Source organism: Scyliorhinus torazame, chromosome 5, assembly GCF_047496885.1.
Source record: "Scyliorhinus torazame isolate Kashiwa2021f chromosome 5, sScyTor2.1, whole genome shotgun sequence".
Lineage (NCBI taxonomy): Eukaryota > Metazoa > Chordata > Chondrichthyes > Carcharhiniformes > Scyliorhinidae > Scyliorhinus > Scyliorhinus torazame.
The window spans coordinates 123,316,833-123,338,907 of record NC_092711.1 but is presented as its reverse complement, the minus strand read 5'-3'; the positions used below and the strand labels follow the sequence as shown (position 1 = coordinate 123,338,907).

Here is a 22,075-nt window from a genome sequence, read left to right as displayed (position 1 = left end):
CCCAGGCCCGGAACGACCGCTGCCATCTCGCTCCACAGAGGCTGTCAGTCCTGCTGAGATTGTCCAGTATGTTCTGTTTTTGTTTCAGAATGAAGCATCCGCAGTAAGTTGCATTTGTCGTTCATTTAGACATGTTTGAGATGGTGAATAAGTATGTTTATCTGCATTTGTAAATGCATGAAATTCTGTTGTGGATGAACTAGCTCCGAATATGCAAAATAAGAAGGTCCTTTTCTTCTCATTGCCTGTCGAAAATTCAGTGCTTGTGACTTAATGTGGAATTTATTTTAGTGGCTCATGAGAGACTAATCCTCATAATCCTCGAACATACGAGATGGGGGAACAAAAGTACTTTGAGCAAACATTCCTCACACAACATGAGAAGCACTTGATGTTTCTACCCGGTATGGCTCCGGGGACCTTTCGCATGTTAGGGGAATGTGCTAACCACTACACTACAGAAACCGCTGGCGGTGCAGTAATCAATGGACTTATGCAATGTTCAACCTCACTGTGTTGCTGCAGCTTCTCATGGTTCGTCTGAGAGGCCATGTCACTTATGACAAGAAGACAGCCGTTTCTTTAAAACCGATGTCTCAACTTAGAAAACAATCAGGAATCGAAATTTACAGACTTGAAGATAAGTTATGTTTTGCTTGAAGTGGAAGTTAAATTGAGAAGGCAGGGCTTTCGAAAATAACCACAACCATACGGGTGCATGCATTTTGCTATTCTTCGGTGATGAAGACCAGTTATGAGATTGCGGCAATAGTCAGCAACAGACTAAACTGGAAGTACGAGAAGTTTCTGCTCGGTTTCGAACTTTTCGCGTGTTAGGCGAATGTGATAACCACTACACTACAGAAACAGCTGGCAATCAACGGACGTGTACAATGTGCAACCTCACTGTGTTGCTGCAGATTCGCATGGTGAGGCTGAGAGGCCAAGCCACTTATTACAAGACGACTGCTGTTTCTTTCAAAAACAGATGTTTCAACATATAAAACCACAAGATGTAGAAATTAGATCGAACTTAACATGATCTGCGTTAACTTCACAGGGACGTGACCCATCTAATCCACAGAGCCAAAGTGGAGAATTGAACTGACTGGAGAGCTGCATCTTAACGCTGACCTCCCGGACCTCGGCCTCCTGAAATGTTCCAAAGAAGCTCAACAAACACTCGAGGAACAGCAGCGCATCTTTCCACTGGGCTCAATACAGCTTGCACACTCATAGTGTGTGCAACAGTCTCACACTGCAAATGCTGCCCCCATTCTGTGTGTACTTCCATCGCAGATTTGGGTTTGAATCTTGTTTCCACTTCTTCTTTGTATCCGGGCGGTAGTTGTTGAGAGCTGGCACAGACACAGCGGCTAGAATGGCCTCATACTGTGGTGTAATTATCCTCTCATTCGATGCTCACCTCACTCTGTGGCCAGGGAACCCTAGGCCTTTTCTCATTTAATCTCTCCTGACTTGCACCCTGTCAGAGCGCTTTCCTGTTGTTCTGTTTGCTCCCACCAGGATTTGACTTGGTTAAAACGTCCGACATTTCTAACCCGCCCCGGTTTAAATGAAAGGTGATGGTGAAAGACGAGCTTTGTTGTCCTGTCGACAAATCCCGCCTGACTCGCTGAGTTGTTCCAGTATTTTCCGCAGATGTTAGATCGACTTTCGATGGCAATAACAGCGTGCTTCTGTTACGTTCCCGGGGCTCGTTGGTCTAGGGGTATGACATTCACTTACCTCTCTTGACTAATTCCAGTTGATTCAGGCAGCTCTCTGTATGTTTCATTTTATTCAGTTCAACAACATCAGACTGTGTAATCTCTCTTCTACCTCCACCATCTGTTTATTTCCATCAAGTTATTTTCATTCCTTCCATTGGTATGTTTTACCCTCAGCATTGCCCCCCTCCCCCCAGCCCATACCATCCTACTTGAGCAACCCTGTCGCCAATTGTTCGCTGACACACTGCTTACTTTGTTCTGCTATTAACACATTCTGATCTCTTGAGGCGCCACTATCAGCACCTTTGTTAGCCTTGATTAGCCTCATTTACATTCCCTTTTTCTTTCTGTCCGAGACATTTTCGTCATTTTCCACCTATTGCTGACCACTCTATCGAGGCCCAATAGGGCACGCCAACCCCGCCCCATCCACATTAGTCTGAATCTGACCCCATTTCCAGTTCTCCAGCTTTGACAAAGAGTCACCCAGGCCCGGAACGACCGCTGCCATCTCGCTCCACAGAGGCTGTCAGTCCTGCTGAGAGTGTCCAGTATGTTCTGTTTTTGTTTCAGAATGAAGCATCCGCAGTAAGTTGCATTTGTCGTTTATTTAGACATGTTTGAGATGGTGAATAAGTATGTTTATCTGCATTTGTAAATGCATGAAATTCTGTTGTGGATGAACTAGCTCCGAATATCCAAAATAGGAAGGTCCTTTTCTTCTCTTTGCCTGTCGATAATTCAGTGCTTGTGACTTAATGTGGAATTTATTTTAGTGGCTCATGAGAGGCTAAACCTCATAATCCTCGAACATACGAGATGGGGGAACAAAAGTACTTTGTGCAAACATTCCTCACACAACATGAGAAGCACTTGATGTTTCTACCCGGTATGGCCCCGCGGACCTTTCGCATGTTAGGGGAATGTGCTAACCACTAAACTACAGAAACCGCTGGCGGTGCAGTAATCAATGGACTTATGCAATGTTCAACCTCACTGTGTTGCTGCAGCTTCTCATGGTTCGTCTGAGAGGCCATGTCACTTATGACAAGAAGACAGCCGTTTCTTTAAAACCGATGTCTCAACTTAGAAAACAATCAGGAATCGAAATTTGCAGACCTGAAGATAAGTTATGTTTTGCTTGAAGTGGAAGTTAAATCGAGAAGGCAGGGCTTTCGAAAATAACCACAACCATACGGGTGCATGCATTTTGCTATTCCTCGGTGATGAAGACCAGTTATGAGATTGCGGCAATCGTCAGCAACAGACTAAACTGGTAGTACGAGATGTTTCTGCCCGGTTTCGAACCGGAGACCTTTCGCGTGTGAGGCGAATGTGATAACCACTACACTACAGAAACAGCTGGCAATCCACGGACGTGTACAATGTGCAACCTCACTGTGCTGCTGCAGATTCGCATGGTGAGGCTGAGAGGCTAGGCCACTTATTACAAGACGACTGCCTTTTCTCATTTAATCTCTCCTGACTTGCACCCTGTCAGAGCGCTTTCCTGTTGTTCTGTTTGCTCCCACCGGGATTTGACTTGGTTAAAACGTCCGACATTTCTAACCCGTCCCGGTTTTAATGAAAGGTGATGGTGAAAGACGAGCTTTGTTGTCCTGTCGACAAATCCCGCCTGACTCGCTGAGTTGTTCCAGTATCTTCCGCAGATGTTGGATCAACTTTCGATGGCTATAACAGCGTGCTTCTGTACCAGTTCCGCGGCTCGTTGGTCTAGGAGTATGATTCTCGCTTTGGGTGTCTCGATTGCGAAACTTGCGGGAGGTCCCGGGTTCAAATCCCGGACGAGCCCTTTGATAACGTTTTCTGTTGGTCAGGCGATATGTTTTCTTCATTTCTATGCGGCTCATTCGGCGGGATTCATTCACATTGGGTTTGCTTTGAGAAGCTGAGCTCACACAGCAGGGAACCAATCGGTTCGCGAGACAATCGCGACATTGTCTAAAAGCTTGTCTATGTGTGGACATTCACTTACCTCTATTGACTTATTCCAGTAGATTCAGGCAGCTCTCTGTATGTTTCATTTTATTCAGTTCAACAACATCAGACTGTGTAATCTCTCTTCTCCCTCCACCATCTGTTTATTTCCATCAAGTTATTTTCATTCCTTCCATTGGTATGTTTTACCCTCAGCATTGCCCCCCTCCCCCCAGCCCATACCATCCTACTTGAGCAATCTGATCCCTGTGGCCAATTGTTCGCTGACACACTGCTTACTTTGTTCTGCTATTAACACATTCTGATCTCTTGAGGCGCCACTATCAGCACCTTTGTTAGCCTTGATTAGCCTCATTTACATTCCCTTTTTCTTTCTGTCCGAGACATTTTCGTCATTTTCCACCTATTGCTGACCACTCTATCGAGGCCCAATCGGGCACGCCAACCCCGCCCCATCCACATTAGTCTGAATCTGACCCCATTTCCAGTTCTCCAGCTTTGACAAAGAGTCACCCAGGCCCGGAACGACCGCTGCCATCTCGCTCCACAGAGGCTGTCAGTCCTGCTGAGATTGTCCAGTATGTTCTGTTTTTGTTTCAGAATGAAGCATCCGCAGTAAGTTGCATTTGTCGTTCATTTAGACATGTTTGAGATGGTGAATAAGTATGTTTATCTGCATTTGTAAATGCATGAAATTCTGTTGTGGATGAACTAGCTCCGAATATCCAAAATAAGAAGGTCCTTTTCTTCTCATTGCCTGTCGAAAATTCAGTGCTTGTGACTTAATGTGGAATTTATTTTAGTGGCTCATGAGAGACTAAACCTCATAATCCTCGAACATACGAGATGGGGGAACAAAAGTACTTTGTGCAAACATTCCTCACACAACATGAGAAGCACTTGATGTTTCTACCCGGTATGGCCTCGGGGACCTTTCGCATGTTAGGGGAATGTGCTAACCACTACACTACAGAAACCGCTGGCGGTGCAGTAATCAATGGACTTATGCAATGTTCAACCTCACTGTGTTGCTGCAGCTTCTCATGGTTCGTCTGAGAGGCCATGTCACTTATGACAAGAAGACAGCCGTTTCTTTAAAACCGATGTCTCAACTTAGAAAACAATCAGGAATCGAAATTTACAGACCTGAAGATAAGTTATGCTTGAAGTGGAAGTTAAATTGAGAAGGCAGGGCTTTCGAAAATAACCACAACCATACGGGTGCATGCATTTTGCTATTCCTCGTTGATGAAGACCAGTTACGAGATTGCGGCAATAGTCAGCAACAGACTAAACTGGAAGTACGAGAAGTTTCTGCTCGGTTTCGAACTTTTCGCGTGTTCGGCGAATGTGATAACCACTACACTACAGAAACAGCTGGCAATCAACGGACGTGTACAATGTGCAACCTCACTGTGTTGCTGCAGATTCGCATGGTGAGGCTGAGAGGCCAGGCCACTTATTACAAGACGACTGCTGTTTCTTTCAAAAACAGATGTTTCAACATATAAAACCACAAGATGTAGAAATTAGATCGAACTTAACATGATCTGCGTTAACTTCACAGGGACGTGACCCATCTAATCCACAGAGCCAAAGTGGAGAATTGAACTGACTGGAGAGCTGCATCTTAACGCTGACCTCCCGGACCTCGGCCTCCTGAAATGTTCCAAAGAAGCTCAACAAACACTCGAGGAACAGCAGCGCATCTTTCCACTGGGCTCAATACAGCTTGCACACTCATAGTGTGTGCAACAGTCTCACACTGCAAATGCTGCCCCCATTCTGTGTGTACTTCCATCGCAGATTTGGGTTTGAATCTTGTTTCCACTTCTTCTTTGTATCCGGGCGGTAGTTGTTGAGAGCTGGCACAGACACAGCGGCTAGAATGGCCTCATACTGTGGTGTAATTATCCTCTAATTCGATGCTCACCTCACTCTGTGGCCAGGGAACCCTAGGCCTTTTCTCATTTAATCTCTCCTGACTTGCACCCTTTCAGAGCGCTTTCCTGTTGTTCTGTTTGCTCCCACCAGGATTTGACTTGTTTAAAACGTCCGACATTTCTAACCCGCCCCGGTTTAAATGAAAGGTGATGGTGAAAGACGAGCTTTGTTGTCCTGTCGACAAATCCCGCCTGACTCGCTGAGTTGTTCCAGTATTTTCCGCAGATGTTAGATCGACTTTCGATGGCAATAACAGCGTGCTTCTGTTACGTTCCCGGGGCTCGTTGGTCTAGGGGTATGACATTCACTTACCTCTATTGACTAATTCCAGTTGATTCAGGCAGCTCTCTGTATGTTTCATTTTATTCAGTTCAACAACATCAGACTGTGTAATCTCTCTTCTACCTCCACCATCTGTTTATTTCCATCAAGTTATTTTCATTCCTTCCATTGGTATGTTTTACCCTCAGCATTGCCCCCCTCCCCCCAGCCCATACCATCCTACTTGAGCAACCCTGTCGCCAATTGTTCGCTGACACACTGCTTACTTTGTTCTGCTATTAACACATTCTGATCTCTTGAGGCGCCACTATCAGCACCTTTGTTAGCCTTGATTAGCCTCATTTACATTCCCTTTTTCTTTCTGTCCGAGACATTTTCGTCATTTTCCACCTATTGCTGACCACTCTATCGAGGCCCAATAGGGCACGCCAACCCCGCCCCATCCACATTAGTCTGAATCTGACCCCATTTCCAGTTCTCCAGCTTTGACAAAGAGTCACCCAGGCCCGGAACGACCGCTGCCATCTCGCTCCACAGAGGCTGTCAGTCCTGCTGAGAGTGTCCAGTATGTTCTGTTTTTGTTTCAGAATGAAGCATCCGCAGTAAGTTGCATTTGTCGTTTATTTAGACATGTTTGAGATGGTGAATAAGTATGTTTATCTGCATTTGTAAATGCATGAAATTCTGTTGTGGATGAACTAGCTCCGAATATCCAAAATAGGAAGGTCCTTTTCTTCTCTTTGCCTGTCGATAATTCAGTGCTTGTGACTTAATGTGGAATTTATTTTAGTGGCTCATGAGAGACTAAACCTCATAATCCTCGAACATACGAGATGGGGGAACAAAAGTACTTTGTGCAAACATTCCTCACACAACATGAGAAGCACTTGATGTTTCTACCCGGTATGGCCCCGGGGACCTTTCGCATGTTAGGGGAATGTGCTAACCACTACACTACAGAAACCGCTGGCGGTGCAGTAATCAATGGACTTATGCAATGTTCAACCTCACTGTGTTGCTGCAGCTTCTCATGGTTCGTCTGAGAGGCCATGTCACTTATGACAAGAAGACAGCCGTTTCTTTAAAACCGATGTCTCAACTTAGAAAACAATCAGGAATCGAAATTTACAGAACTGAAGATAAGTTATGTTTTGCTTGAAGTGGAAGTTAAATTGAGAAGGCAGGGCTTTCGAAAATAACCACAACCATACGGGTGCATGCATTTTGCTATTCCTCGGTGATGAAGACCAGTTATGAGATTGCGGCTGTAGTCAGCAACAGACTAACCTGGTAGTACGAGATGTTTCTGCCCGGTTTCGAACCGGGGACCTTTCGCGTGTGAGGCGAATGTGATAACCACTACACTACAGAAACAGCTGGCAATCCACGGACGTGTACAATGTGCAACCTCACTGTGCTGCTGCAGATTCGCATGGTGAGGCTGAGAGGCTAGGCCACTTATTACAAGACGACTGCCTTTTCTCATTTAATCTCTCCTGACTTGCACCCTGTCAGAGCGCTTTCCTGTTGTTCTGTTTGCTCCCACCGGGATTTGACTTGGTTAAAACGTCCGACATTTCTAACCCGTCCCGGTTTTCATGAAAGGTGATGGTGAAAGACGAGCTTTGTTGTCCTGTCGACAAATCCCGCCTGACTCGCTGAGTTGTTCCAGTATCTTCCGCAGATGTTGGATCAACTTTCGATGGCTATAACAGCGTGCTTCTGTGCCAGTTCCGCGGCTCGTTGGTCTAGGAGTATGATTCTCGCTTTGGGTGTCTCGATTGCGAAACTTGCGGGAGGTCCCGGGTTCAAATCCCGGACGAGCCCTTTGATAACGTTTTCTGTTGGTCAGGCGATATGTTTTCTTCATTTCTATGCGGCTCATTCGGCGGGATTCATTCACATTGGGTTTGCTTTGAGAAGCTGAGCTCACACAGCAGGGAACCAATAGGTTCGCGAGACAATCGCGACATTGTCTAAAAGCTTGTCTATGTGTGGACATTCACTTACCTCTATTGACTTATTCCAGTAGATTCAGGCAGCTCTCTGTATGTTTCATTTTATTCAGTTCAACAACATCAGACTGTGTAATCTCTCTTCTCCCTCCACCATCTGTTTATTTCCATCAAGTTATTTGCATTCCTTCCATTGGTATGTTTTACCCTCAGCATTGCCCCCCTCCCCCCAGCCCATACCATCCTACTTGAGCAATCTGATCCCTGTGGCCAATTGTTCGCTGACACACTGCTTACTTTGTTCTGCTATTAACACATTCTGATCTCTTGAGGCGCCACTATCAGCACCTTTGTTAGCCTTGATTAGCCTCATTTACATTCCCTTTTTCTTTCTGTCCGAGACATTTTCGTCATTTTCCACCTATTGCTGACCACTCTATCGAGGCCCAATCGGGCACGCCAACCCCGCCCCATCCACATTAGTCTGAATCTGACCCCATTTCCAGTTCTCCAGCTTTGACAAAGAGTCACCCAGGCCCGGAACGACCGCTGCCATCTCGCTCCACAGAGGCTGTCAGTCCTGCTGAGATTGTCCAGTATGTTCTGTTTTTGTTTCAGAATGAAGCATCCGCAGTAAGTTGCATTTGTCGTTCATTTAGACATGTTTGAGATGGTGAATAAGTATGTTTATCTGCATTTGTAAATGCATGAAATTCTGTTGTGGATGAACTAGCTCCGAATATCCAAAATAAGAAGGTCCTTTTCTTCTCATTGCCTGTCGAAAATTCAGTGCTTGTGACTTAATGTGGAATTTATTTTAGTGGCTCATGAGAGACTAAACCTCATAATCCTCGAACATACGAGATGGGGGAACAAAAGTACTTTGTGCAAACATTCCTCACACAACATGAGAAGCACTTGATGTTTCTACCCGGTATGGCCTCGGGGACCTTTCGCATGTTAGGGGAATGTGCTAACCACTACACTACAGAAACCGCTGGCGGTGCAGTAATCAATGGACTTGTGCAGTGTTCAACCTCACTGTGTTGCTGCAGATTCTCATGGTTCGTCTGAGAGGCCATGTCACTTATTACAAGAAGACAGCCGTTTCTTTAAAACCGATGTCTCAACTTATAAAACAATCAGGAATCGAACTTTACAGACCTGAAGATAGGTTATGCTTGAAGTGGAAGTTAAATTGAGAAGGCAGGGCTTTCGAAAATAACCACAACCATACGGGTGCATGCATTTTGCTATTCCTCGTTGATGAAGACCAGTTACGAGATTGCGGCAATAGTCAGCAACAGACTAAACTGGAAGTACGAGAAGTTTCTGCTCGGTTTCGAACTTTGCGCGTGTTAGGCGAATGTGATAACCACTACACTACAGAAACAGCTGGCAATCAACGGACGTGTACAATGTGCAACCTCTCTGTGTTGCTGCAGATTCGCATGGTGAGGCTGAGAGGCCAGGCCACTTATTACAAGACGACTGCTGTTTCTTTCAAAAACAGATGTTTCAACATATAAAACCACAAGATGTAGAAATTAGATCGAACTTAACATGATCTGCGTTAACTTCACAGGGACGTGACCCATCTAATCCACAGAGCCAAAGTGGAGAATTGAACTGACTGGAGAGCTGCATCTTAACGCTGACCTCCCGGACCTCGGCCTCCTGAAATGTTCCAAAGAAGCTCAACAAACACTCGAGGAACAGCAGCGCATCTTTCCACTGGGCTCAATACAGCTTGCACACTCATAGTGTGTGCAACAGTCTGACACTGTAAATGCTGCCCCACTCTGTGTGTACTTCCATCGCAGATTTGGGTTTGAATCTTGTTTCCACTTCTTCTTTGTATCCGGGCGGTAGTTGTTGAGAGCTGGCACAGACACAGCGGCTGGAATGGCCTCATACTGTGGTGTAATTATTCTCTCATTCGATGCTCACCTCACTCTGTGGCCAGGGAACCCTAGGCCTTTTCTCATTTAATCTCTCCTGACTTGCACCCTGTCAGAGCGCTTTCCTGTTGTTCTGTTTGCTCCCACCAGGATTTGACTTGGTTAAAACGTCCGACATTTCTAACCCGCCCCGGTTTAAATGAAAGGTGATGGTGAAAGACGAGCTTTGTTGTCCTGTCGACAAATCCCGCCTGACTCGCTGAGTTGTTCCAGTATTTTCCGCAGATGTTAGATCGACTTTCGATGGCAATAACAGCGTGCTTCTGTTACGTTCCCGGGGCTCGTTGGTCTAGGGATATGACATTCACTTACCTCTATTGACTAATTCCTGTTGATTCAGGCAGCTCTCTGTATGTTTCATTTTATTCAGTTCAACAACATCAGACTGTGTAATCTCTCTTCTACCTCCACCATCTGTTTATTTCCATCAAGTTATTTTCATTCCTTTCATTGGTATGTTTTACCCTCAGCATTGCCCCCCAGCCCATACCATCCTACTTGAGCAACCCTGTCGCCAATTGTTCGCTGACACACTGCTTACTTTGTTCTGCTATTAACACATTCTGATCTCTTGAGGCGCCACTATCAGCACCTTTGTTAGCCTTGATTAGCCTCATTTACATTCCCTTTTTCTTTCTGTCCGAGACATTTTCGTCATTTTCCACCTATTGCTGACCACTCTATCGAGGCCCAATAGGGCACGCCAACCCCGCCCCATCCACATTAGTCTGAATCTGACCCCATTTCCAGTTCTCCAGCTTTGACAAAGAGTCACCCAGGCCCGGAACGACCGCTGCCATCTCGCTCCACAGAGGCTGTCAGTCCTGCTGAGATTGTGCAGTATGTTCTGTTTTTGTTTCAGAATGAAGCATCCGCAGTAAGTTGCATTTGTCGTTTATTTAGACATGTTTGAGATGGTGAATAAGTATGTTAATCTGCATTTGTAAATGCATGAAATTCTGTTGTGGATGAACTAGCTCCGAATGTCCAAAATAAGAAGGTCCTTTTCTTCTCATTGCCTGTCGATAATTCAGTGCTTGTGACTTAATGTGGAATTTATTTTAGTGGCTCATAAGAGACTAAACCTCATAATCCTCGAACATACGAGATGGGGGAACAAAAGTACTTTGTGCAAACATTCCTCACACAACTGAGAAGCACTTGATGTTTCTACCCGGTATGGCCTCGGGGACCTTTCCCATGTTAGGGGAATGTGCTAACCACTACACTACAGAAACCGCTGGCGGTGCAGTAATCAATGGACTTGTGCAATGTTCAACCTCACTGTGTTGCTGCAGATTCTCATGGTTCGTCTGAGAGGCCATGTCACTTATGACAAGAAGACAGCCGTTTCTTTAAAACCGATGTCTCAACTTATAAAACAATCAGGAATCGAACTTTACAGACCTGAAGATAAGTTATGCTTGAAGTGGAAGTTAAATTGAGAAGGCAGGGCTTTCGAAAATAACCACAACCATACGGGTGCATGCATTTTGCTATTCCTCGTTGATGAAGACCAGTTACGAGATTGCGGCAATAGTCAGCAACAGACTAAACTGGAAGTAAGAGAACTTTCTGCTCGGTTTCGAACTTTTCCCGTGTTAGGCGAATGTGATAACCACTACACTATAGAAACAGATGGAAATCAACGGACGTGTACAATGTGCAACCTCACTGTGTTGCTGCAGATTCGCATGGTGAGGCTGAGAGGCCAGGCCACTTATTACAAGACGACTGCTGTTTCTTTCAAAGCAGATGTTTCAACATATAAAACCACAAGATGTAGAAATTAGATCGAACTTAACATGATCTGCGTTAACTTCACAGGGACGTGACCCATCTAATCCACAGAGCCAAAGTGGAGAATTGAACTGACTGGAGAGCTGCATCTTAACGCTGACCTCCCGGACCTCGGCCTCCTGAAATGTTCCAAAGAAGCTCAACAAACACTCGAGGAACAGCAGCGCATCTTTCCACTGGGCTCAATACAGCTTGCACACTCATAGTGTGTGCAACAGTCTCACACTGTAAATGCAGCCCCCATTCTGTGTGTACTTCCATCGCAGATTTGGGTTTGAATCTTGTTTCCACTTCTTCTTTGTATCCGGGCGGTAGTTGTTGAGAGCTGGCACAGACACAGCGGCTAGAATGGCCTCATACTGTGGTGTAATTATTCTCTCATTCGATGCTCACCTCACTCTGTGGCCAGGGAACCCTAGGCCTTTTCTCATTTAATCTCTCCTGACTTGCACCCTGTCAGAGCGCTTTCCTGTTGTTCTGTTTGCTCCCACCAGGATTTGGCTTGGTTAAAACGTCCGACATTTCTAACCTTCCCCGGTTTTAATGAAAGGTGATGGTGAAAGACGAGCTTTGTTGTCCTGTCGACAAATCCCGCCTGACTCGCTGAGTTGTTCCAGTATTTTCCGCAGATGTTAGATCGACTTTCGATGGCAATAACAGCGTGCTTCTGTTACGTTCCCGGGGCTCGTTGGTCTAGGGGTATGACATTCACTTACCTCTATTGACTAATTCCAGTTGATTCAGGCAGCTCTCTGTATGTTTCATTTTATTCAGTTCAACAACATCAGACTGTGTAATCTCTCTTCTACCTCCACCATCTGTTTATTTCCATCAAGTTATTTTCATTCCTTCCATTGGTATGTTTTACCCTCAGCATTGCCCCCCTCCCCCCAGCCCATACCATCCTACTTGAGCAACCCTGTCGCCAATTGTTCGCTGACACACTGCTTACTTTGTTCTGCTATTAACACATTCTGATCTCTTGAGGCGCCACTATCAGCACCTTTGTTAGCCTTGATTAGCCTCATTTACATTCCCTTTTTCTTTCTGTCCGAGACATTTTCGTCATTTTCCACCTATTGCTGACCACTCTATCGAGGCCCAATAGGGCACGCCAACCCCGCCCCATCCACATTAGTCTGAATCTGACCCCATTTCCAGTTCTCCAGCTTTGACAAAGAGTCACCCAGGCCCGGAACGACCGCTGCCATCTCGCTCCACAGAGGCTGTCAGTCCTGCTGAGATTGTCCAGTATGTTCTGTTTTTGTTTCAGAATGAAGCATCCGCAGTAAGTTGCATTTGTCGTTTATTTAGACATGTTTGAGATGGTGAATAAGTATGTTTATCTGCATTTGTAAATGCATGAAATTCTGTTGTGGATGAACTAGCTCCGAATATCCAAAATAGTAAGGTCCTTTTCTTCTCATTGCCTGTCGAAAATTCAGTGCTTGTGGCTTAATGTGGAATTTATTTTAGTGGCTCATGAGAGACTAAACCTCATAATCCTCGAACATACGAGATGGGGGAACAAAAGTACTTTGTGCAAACATTCCTCACACAACATGAGAAGCACTTGATGTTTCTACCCGGTATGGCCCCGGGGACCTTTCGCATGTTAGGGGAATGTGCTAACCACTACACTACAGAAACCGCTGGCGGTGCAGTAATCAATGCACTTATGCAATGTTCAACCTCACTGTGTTGCTGCAGCTTCTCATGGTTCGTCTGAGAGGCCATGTCACTTATGACAAGAAGACAGCCGTTTCTTTAAAACCGATGTCTCAACTTAGAAAACAATCAGGAATCGAAATTTACAGACCTGAAGATAAGTTATGTTTTGCTTGAAGTGGAAGTTAAATTGAGAAGGCAGGGCTTTCGCAAATAACCACAACCATACGGGTGCATGCATTTTGCTATTCCTCGGTGATGAAGACCAGTTATGAGATTGCGGCTGTAGTCAGCAACAGACTAACCTGGTACTACGAGATGTTTCTGCCCGGTTTCGAACCGGGGACCTTTCGCGTGTGAGGCGAATGTGATAACCACTACACTACAGAAACAGCTGGCAATCCACGGACGTGTACAATGTGCAACCTCACTGTGCTGCTGCAGATTCGCATGGTGAGGCTGAGAGGCTAGGCCACTTATTACAAGACGACTGCCTTTTCTCATTTAATCTCTCCTGACTTGCACCCTGTCAGAGCGCTTTCCTGTTGTTCTGTTTGCTCCCACCGGGATTTGACTTGGTTAAAACGTCCGACATTTCTAACCCGTCCCGGTTTTAATGAAAGGTGATGGTGAAAGACGAGCTTTGTTGTCCTGTCGACAAATCCCGCCTGACTCGCTGAGTTGTTCCAGTATCTTCCGCAGATGTTGGATCAACTTTCGATGGCTATAACAGCGTGCTTCTGTGCCAGTTTCGCGGCTCGTTGGTCTAGGAGTATGATTCTCGCTTTGGGTGTCTCGATTGCGAAACTTGCGGGAGGTCCCGGGTTCAAATCCCGGGCGAGCCCTTTGATAACGTTTTCTGTTGGTCAGGCGATATGTTTATTTCATTTCTATGCGGCTCATTCGGCGGGATTCATTCACATTGGGTTTGCTTTGAGAAGCTGAGCTCATACAGCAGGGAACCAATAGGTTCGCGAGACAATCGCGACATTGTCTAAAAGCTTGTCTATGTGTGGACATTCACTTACCTCTATTGACTTATTCCAGTAGATTCAGGCAGCTCTCTGTATGTTTCATTTTATTCAGTTCAACAACATCAGACTGTGTAATCTCTCTTCTCCCTCCACCATCTGTTTATTTCCATCAAGTTATTTTCATTCCTTCCATTGGTATGTTTTACCCTCAGCATTGCCCCCCTCCCCCCAGCCCATACCATCCTACTTGAGCAATCTGATCCCTGTGGCCAATTGTTCGCTGACACACTGCTTACTTTGTTCTGCTATTAACACATTCTGATCTCTTGAGGCGCCACTATCAGCACCTTTGTTAGCCTTGATTAGCCTCATTTACATTCCCTTTTTCTTTCTGTCCGAGACATTTTCGTCATTTTCCACCTATTGCTGACCACTCTATCGAGGCCCAATAGGGCACGCCAACCCCGCCCCATCCACATTAGTCTGAATCTGACCCCATTTCCAGTTCTCCAGCTTTGACAAAGAGTCACCCAGGCCCGGAACGACCGCTGCCATCTCGCTCCACAGAGGCTGTCAGTCCTGCTGAGATTGTCCAGTATGTTCTGTTTTTGTTTCAGAATGAAGCATCCGCAGTAAGTTACTTTTGTCGTTTATTTAGACATGTTTGAGATGGTGAATAAGTATGTTTATCTGCATTTGTAAATGCATGAAATTCTGTTGTGGATGAACTAGCTCCGAATATCCAAAATAGGAAGGTCCTTTCCTTCTCTTTGCCTGTCGATAATTCAGTGCTTGTGACTTAATGTGGAATTTATTTTAGTGGCTCATGAGAGACTAAACCTCATAATCCTCGAACATACGAGATGGGGGAACAAAAGTACTTTGTGCAAACATTCCTCACACAACATGAGAAGCACTTGATGTTTCTACCCGGTATGGCCCCGGGGACCTTTCGCATGTTAGGGGAATGTGCTAACCACTACACTACAGAAACCGCTGGCGGTGCAGTAATCAATGGACTTATGCAATGTTCAACCTCACTGTGTTGCTGCAGCTTCTCATGGTTCGTCTGAGAGGCCATGTCACTTATGACAAGAAGACAGCCGTTTCTTTAAAACCGATGTCTCAACTTAGAAAACAATCAGGAATCGAAATTTACAGACCTGAAGATAAGTTATGTTTTGCTTGAAGTGGAAGTTAAATTGAGAAGGCAGGGCTTTCGAAAATAACCACAACCATACGGGTGCATGCATTTTGCTATTTTTCGGTGATGAAGACCAGTTATGAGATTGCGGCAAAAGTCAGCAACAGAACAACCTGGTAGCCCGTGATGTTTCTGCCCGGTTTCGAACCGGGGACATTTCGCGTGTGAGGCGAATGTGATAACCACTACACTACAGAAACAGCTGGCAATCCACGGACGTGTACAATGTGCAACCTCACTGTGCTGCTGCAGATTCGCATGGTGAGGCTGAGAGGCTAGGCCACTTATTACAAGACGACTGCCTTTTCTCATTTAATCTCTCCTGACTTGCACCCTGTCAGAGCGCTTTCCTGTTGTTCTGTTTGCTCCCACCGGGATTTGACTTGGTTAAAACGTCCGACATTTCTAACCCGTCCCGGTTTTAATGAAAGGTGATGGTGAAAGACGAGCTTTGTTGTCCTGTCGACAAATCCCGCCTGACTCGCTGAGTTGTTCCAGTATCTTCCGCAGATGTTGGATCAACTTTCGATGGCTATAACAGCGTGCTTCTGTGCCAGTTTCGCGGCTCGTTGGTCTAGGAGTATGATTCTCGCTTTGGGTGTCTCAATTGCGAAACTTGCGGGAGGTCCCGGGTTCAAATCCCGGACGAGCCCTTTGATAACGTTTTCTGTTGGTCAGGCGATATGTTTTCTTCATTTCTATGCGGCTCATTCGGCGGGATTCATTCACATTGGGTTTGCTTTGAGAAGCTGAGCTCACACAGCAGGGAACCAATAGGTTCGCGTGACAATCGCGACATTGTCTAAAAGCTTGTCTATGTGTGGACATTCACTTACCTCTATTGACTTATTCCAGTAGATTCAGGCAGCTCTCTGTATGTTTCATTTTATTCAGTTCAACAACATCAGACTGTGTAATCTCTCTTCTCCCTCCATCATCTGTTTATTTCCATCAAGTTATTTTCATTCCTTCCATTAGTATGTTTTACCCTCAGCATTGCCCCCCTCCCCCCAGCCCATACCATCCTACTTGAGCAATCTGATCCCTGTGGCCAATTGTTCGCTGACACACTGCTTACTTTGTTCTGCTATTAACACATTCTGATCTCTTGAGGCGCCACTATCAGCACCTTTGTTAGCCTTGATTAGCCTCATTTACATTCCCTTTTTCTTTCTGTCCGAGACATTTTCGTCATTTTCCACCTATTGCTGACCACTCTATCGAGGCCCAATCGGGCACGCCAACCCCGCCCCATCCACATTAGTCTGAATCTGACCCCATTTCCAGTTCTCCAGCTTTGACAAAGAGTCACCCAGGCCCGGAACGACCGCTGCCATCTCGCTCCACAGAGGCTGTCAGTCCTGCTGAGATTGTCCAGTATGTTCTGTTTTTGTTTCAGAATGAAGCATCCGCAGTAAGTTGCATTTGTCGTTCATTTAGACATGTTTGAGATGGTGAATAAGTATGTTTATCTGCATTTGTAAATGCATGAAATTCTGTTGTGGATGAACTAGCTCCGAATATCCAAAATAAGAAGGTCCTTTTCTTCTCATTGCCTGTCGAAAATTCAGTGCTTGTGACTTAATGTGGAATTTATTTTAGTGGCTCATGAGAGACTAAACCTCATAATCCTCGAACATACGAGATGGGGGAACAAAAGTACTTTGTGCAAACATTCCTCACACAACATGAGAAGCACTTGATGTTTCTACCCGGTATGGCCTCGGGGACCTTTCGCATGTTAGGGGAATGTGCTCAGCACTACACTACAGAAACCGCTGGCGGTGCAGTAATCAATGGACTTGTGCAGTGTTCAACCTCACTGTGTTGCTGCAGATTCTCATGGTTCGTCTGAGAGGCCATGTCACTTATTACAAGAAGACAGCCGTTTCTTTAAAACCGATGTCTCAACTTATAAAACAATCAGGAATCGAACTTTACAGACCTGAAGATAAGTTATGCTTGAAGTGGAAGTTAAATTGAGAAGGCAGGGCTTTCGAAAATAACCACAACCATACGGGTGCATGCATTTTGCTATTCCTCGTTGATGAAGACCAGTTACGAGATTGCGGCAATAGTCAGCAACAGACTAAACTGGAAGTACGAGAAGTTTCTGCTCGGTTTCGAACTTTTCGCGTGTTAGGCGAATGTGATAACCACTACACTATAGAAACAGCTGGAAATCAACGGACGTGTACAATGTGCAACCTCACTGTGTTGCTGCAGATTCGCATGGTGAGGCTGAGAGGCCAGGCCACTTATTACAAGACGACTGCTGTTTCTTTCAAAAGCAGATGTTTCAACATATAAAACCACAAGATGTAGAAATTAGATCGAACTTAACATGATCTGCGTTAACTTCACAGGGACGTGACCCATCTAATCCACAGAGCCAAAGTGGAGAATTGAACTGACTGGAGAGCTGCATCTTAACGCTGACCTCCCGGACCTCGGCCTCCTGAAATGTTCCAAAGAAGCTCAACAAACACTCGAGGAACAGCAGCGCATCTTTCCACTGGGCTCAATACAGCTTGCACACTCATAGTGTGTGCAACAGTCTCACACTGTAAATGCTGCCCCCATTCTGTGTGTACTTCCATCGCAGATTTGGTTTGAATCTTGTTTCCACTTCTTCTTTGTATCCGGGCGGTAGTTGTTGAGAGCTGGCACAGACACAGCGGCTAGAATGGCCTCATACTGTGGTGTAATTATTCTCTCATTCGATGCTCACCTCACTCTGTGGCCAGGGAACCCTAGGCCTTTTCTCATTTAATCTCTCCTGACTTGCACCCTGTCAGACCGCTTTCCTGTTGTTCTGTTTGCTCCCACCAGGATTTGGCTTGGTTAAAACGTCCGACATTTCTAACCTTCCCCGGTTTTAATGAAAGGTGATGGTGAAAGACGAGCTTTGTTGTCCTGTCGACAAATCCCGCCTGACTCGCTGAGTTGTTCCAGTATTTTCCGCAGATGTTAGATCGACTTTCGATGGCAATAACAGCGTGCTTCTGTTACGTTCCCGGGGCTCGTTGGTCTAGGGGTATGACATTCACTTACCTCTATTGACTAATTCCAGTTGATTCAGGCAGCTCTCTGTATGTTTCATTTTATTCAGTTCAACAACATCAGACTGTGTAATCTCTCTTCTACCTCCACCATCTGTTTATTTCCATCAAGTTATTTTCATTCCTTCCATTGGTATGTTTTACCCTCAGCATTGCCCCCCTCCCCCCAGCCCATACCATCCTACTTGAGCAACCCTGTCGCCAATTGTTCGCTGACACACTGCTTACTTTGTTCTGCTATTAACACATTCTGATCTCTTGAGGCGCCACTATCAGCACCTTTGTTAGCCTTGATTAGCCTCATTTACATTCCCTTTTTCTTTCTGTCCGAGACATTTTCGTCATTTTCCACCTATTGCTGACCACTCTATCGAGGCCCAATAGGGCACGCCAACCCCGCCCCATCCACATTAGTCTGAATCTGACCCCATTTCCAGTTCTCCAGCTTTGACAAAGAGTCACCCAGGCCCGGAACGACCGCTGCCATCTCGCTCCACAGAGGCTGTCAGTCCTGCTGAGATTGTCCAGTATGTTCTGTTTTTGTTTCAGAATGAAGCATCCGTAGTAAGTTGCATTTGTCGTTTATTTAGACATGTTTGAGATGGTGAATAAGTATGTTTATCTGCATTTGTAAATGCATGAAATTCTGTTGTGGATGAACTAGCTCCGAATATCCAAAATAGGAAGGTCCTTTCCTTCTCTTTGCCTGTCGATAATTCAGTGCTTGTGACTTAATGTGGAATTTATTTTAGTGGCTCATGAGAGACTAAACCTCATAATCCTCGAACATACGAGATGGGGGAACAAAAGTACTTTGTGCAAACATTCCTCACACAACATGAGAAGCACTTGATGTTTCTACCCGGTATGGCCCCGGGGACCTTTCGCATGTTAGGGGAATGTGCTAACCACTACACTACAGAAACCGCTGGCGGTGCAGTAATCAATGGACTTATGCAATGTTCAACCTCACTGTGTTGCTGCAGCTTCTCATGGTTCGTCTGAGAGGCCATGTCACTTATGACAAGAAGACAGCCGTTTCTTTAAAACCGATGTCTCAACTTAGAAAACAATCAGGAATCGAAATTTACAGACCTGAAGATAAGTTATGTTTTGCTTGAAGTGGAAGTTAAATTGAGAAGGCAGGGCTTTCGAAAATAACCACAACCATACGGGTGCATGCATTTTGCTATTTTTCGGTGATGTAGACCAGTTATGAGATTGCGGCAAAAGTCAGCAACAGAACAACCTGGTAGCCCGAGATGTTTCTGCCCGGTTTCGAACCGGGGACCTTTCGCGGGTGAGGCGAATGTGATAATCACTACACTAGAGAAACAGCTGGCAATCCACGGACGTGTACAATGTGCAACCTCACTGTGCTGCTGCAGATTCGCATGGTGAGGCTGAGAGGCTACGCCACTTATTACAAGACGACTGCCTTTTCTCATTTAATCTCTCCTGACTTGCACCCTGTCAGAGCGCTTTCCTGTTGTTCTGTTTGCTCCCACCGGGATTTGACTTGGTTAAAACGTCCGACATTTCTAACCCGTCCCGGTTTTAATGAAAGGTGATGGTGAAAGACGAGCTTTGTTGTCCTGTCGACAAATCCCGCCTGACTCGCTGAGTTGTTCCAGTATCTTCCGCAGATGTTGGATCAACTTTCGATGGCTATAACAGCGTGCTTCTGTGCCAGTTCCGCGGCTCGTTGGTCTAGGAGTATGATTCTCGCTTTGGGTGTCTCGATTGTGAAACTTGCGCGAGGTCCCGGGTTCAAATCTCGGACGAGCCCTTTGATAACGTTTTCTGTTGGTCAGGCGATATGTTTTCTTCATTTCTATGCGGCTCATTCGGCGGGATTCATTCACATTGGGTTTGCTTTGAGAAGTTGAGCTCACACAGCAGGGAACCAATAGGTTCGCGAGACAATCGCGACATTGTCTAAAAGCTTGTCTATGTGTGGACATTCACTTACCTCTATTGACTTATTCCAGTAGATTCAGGCAGCTCTTTGTATGTTTCATTTTATTCAGTTCAACAACATCAGACTGTGTAATCTCTCTTCTCCCTCCACCATCTGTTTATTTCCATCAAGTTATTTTCATTCCTTCCATTGGTATGTTTTACCCTCAGCATTGCCCCCCTCCCCCCAGCCCATACCATCCTACTTGAGCAATCTGATCCCTGTGGCCAATTGTTCGCTGACACACTGCTTACTTTGTTCTGCTATTAACACATTCTGATCTCTTGAGGCGCCACTATCAGCACCTTTGTTAGCCTTGATTAGCCTCATTTACATTCCCTTTTTCTTTCTGTCCGAGACATTTTCGTCATTTTCCACCTATTGCTGACCACTCTATCGAGGCCCAATCGGGCACGCCAACCCCGCCCCATCCACATTAGTCTGAATCTGACCCCATTTCCAGTTCTCCAGCTTTGACAAAGAGTCACCCAGGCCCGGAACGACCGCTGCCATCTCGCTCCACAGAGGCTGTCAGTCCTGCTGAGATTGTCCAGTATGTTCTGTTTTTGTTTCAGAATGAAGCATCCGCAGTAAGTTGCATTTGTCGTTCATTTAGACATGTTTGAGATGGTGAATAAGTATGTTTATCTGCATTTGTAAATGCATGAAATTCTGTTGTGGATGAACTAGCTCCGAATATCCAAAATAAGAAGGTCCTTTTCTTCTCATTGCCTGTCGAAAATTCAGTGCTTGTGACTTAATGTGGAATTTATTTTAGTGGCTCATGAGAGACTAAACCTCATAATCCTCGAACATACGAGATGGGGGAACAAAAGTACTTTGTGCAAACATTCCTCACACAACATGAGAAGCACTTGATGTTTCTAACCGGTATGGCCTCGGGGACCTTTCGCATGTTAGGGGAATGTGCTAACCACTACACTACAGAAACCGCTGGCGGTGCAGTAATCAATGGACTTGTGCAGTGTTCAACCTCACTGTGTTGCTGCAGCTTCTCATGGTTCGTCTGAGAGGCCATGTCACTTATTACAAGAAGACAGCCGTTTCTTTAAAACCGATGTCTCAACTTATAAAACAATCAGGAATCGAACTTTACAGACCTGAAGATAAGTTATGCTTGAAGTGGAAGTTAAATTGAGAAGGCAGGGCTTTCGAAAATAACCACAACCATACGGGTGCATGCATTTTGCTATTCCTCGTTGATGAAGACCAGTTACGAGATTGCGGCAATAGTCAGCAACAGACTAAACTGGAAGTACGAGAAGTTTCTGCTCGGTTTCGAACTTTTCGCGTGTTAGGCGAATGTGATAACCACTACACTACAGAAACAGCTGGCAATCAACGGACGTGTACAATGTGCAACCTCTCTGTGTTGCTGCAGATTCGCATGGTGAGGCTGAGAGGCCAGGCCACTTATTACAAGACGACTGCTGTTTCTTTCAAAAACAGATGTTTCAACATATAAAACCACAAGATGTAGAAATTAGATCGAACTTAACATGATCTGCGTTAACTTCACAGGGACGTGACCCATCTAATCCACAGAGCCAAA

The 22,075-nt window shown here is 45.4% G+C and overlaps 4 non-coding genes across 4 annotated transcripts; all 4 read right to left on the bottom strand.

Annotated features, from left to right (window-relative positions):
* Positions 1-3,020: 3,020 nt before the first annotated feature.
* Positions 3,021-3,093, bottom strand: trnav-cac (transfer RNA valine (anticodon CAC)). Its single transcript has one exon. It is a non-coding gene; the product is annotated as a tRNA-Val (tRNA).
* Positions 3,094-7,219: 4,126 nt separating this feature from the next.
* trnav-cac (transfer RNA valine (anticodon CAC)) lies at positions 7,220-7,292 on the bottom strand. Its single transcript has one exon. It is a non-coding gene; the product is annotated as a tRNA-Val (tRNA).
* A 6,329-nt stretch (positions 7,293-13,621) lies between these two features.
* Positions 13,622-13,694, bottom strand: trnav-cac (transfer RNA valine (anticodon CAC)). The gene has a single exon. It is a non-coding gene; the product is annotated as a tRNA-Val (tRNA).
* Positions 13,695-15,607: 1,913 nt separating this feature from the next.
* Positions 15,608-15,680, bottom strand: trnav-cac (transfer RNA valine (anticodon CAC)). The gene has a single exon. It is a non-coding gene; the product is annotated as a tRNA-Val (tRNA).
* Between the last annotated feature and the right edge of the window lie 6,395 nt (positions 15,681-22,075).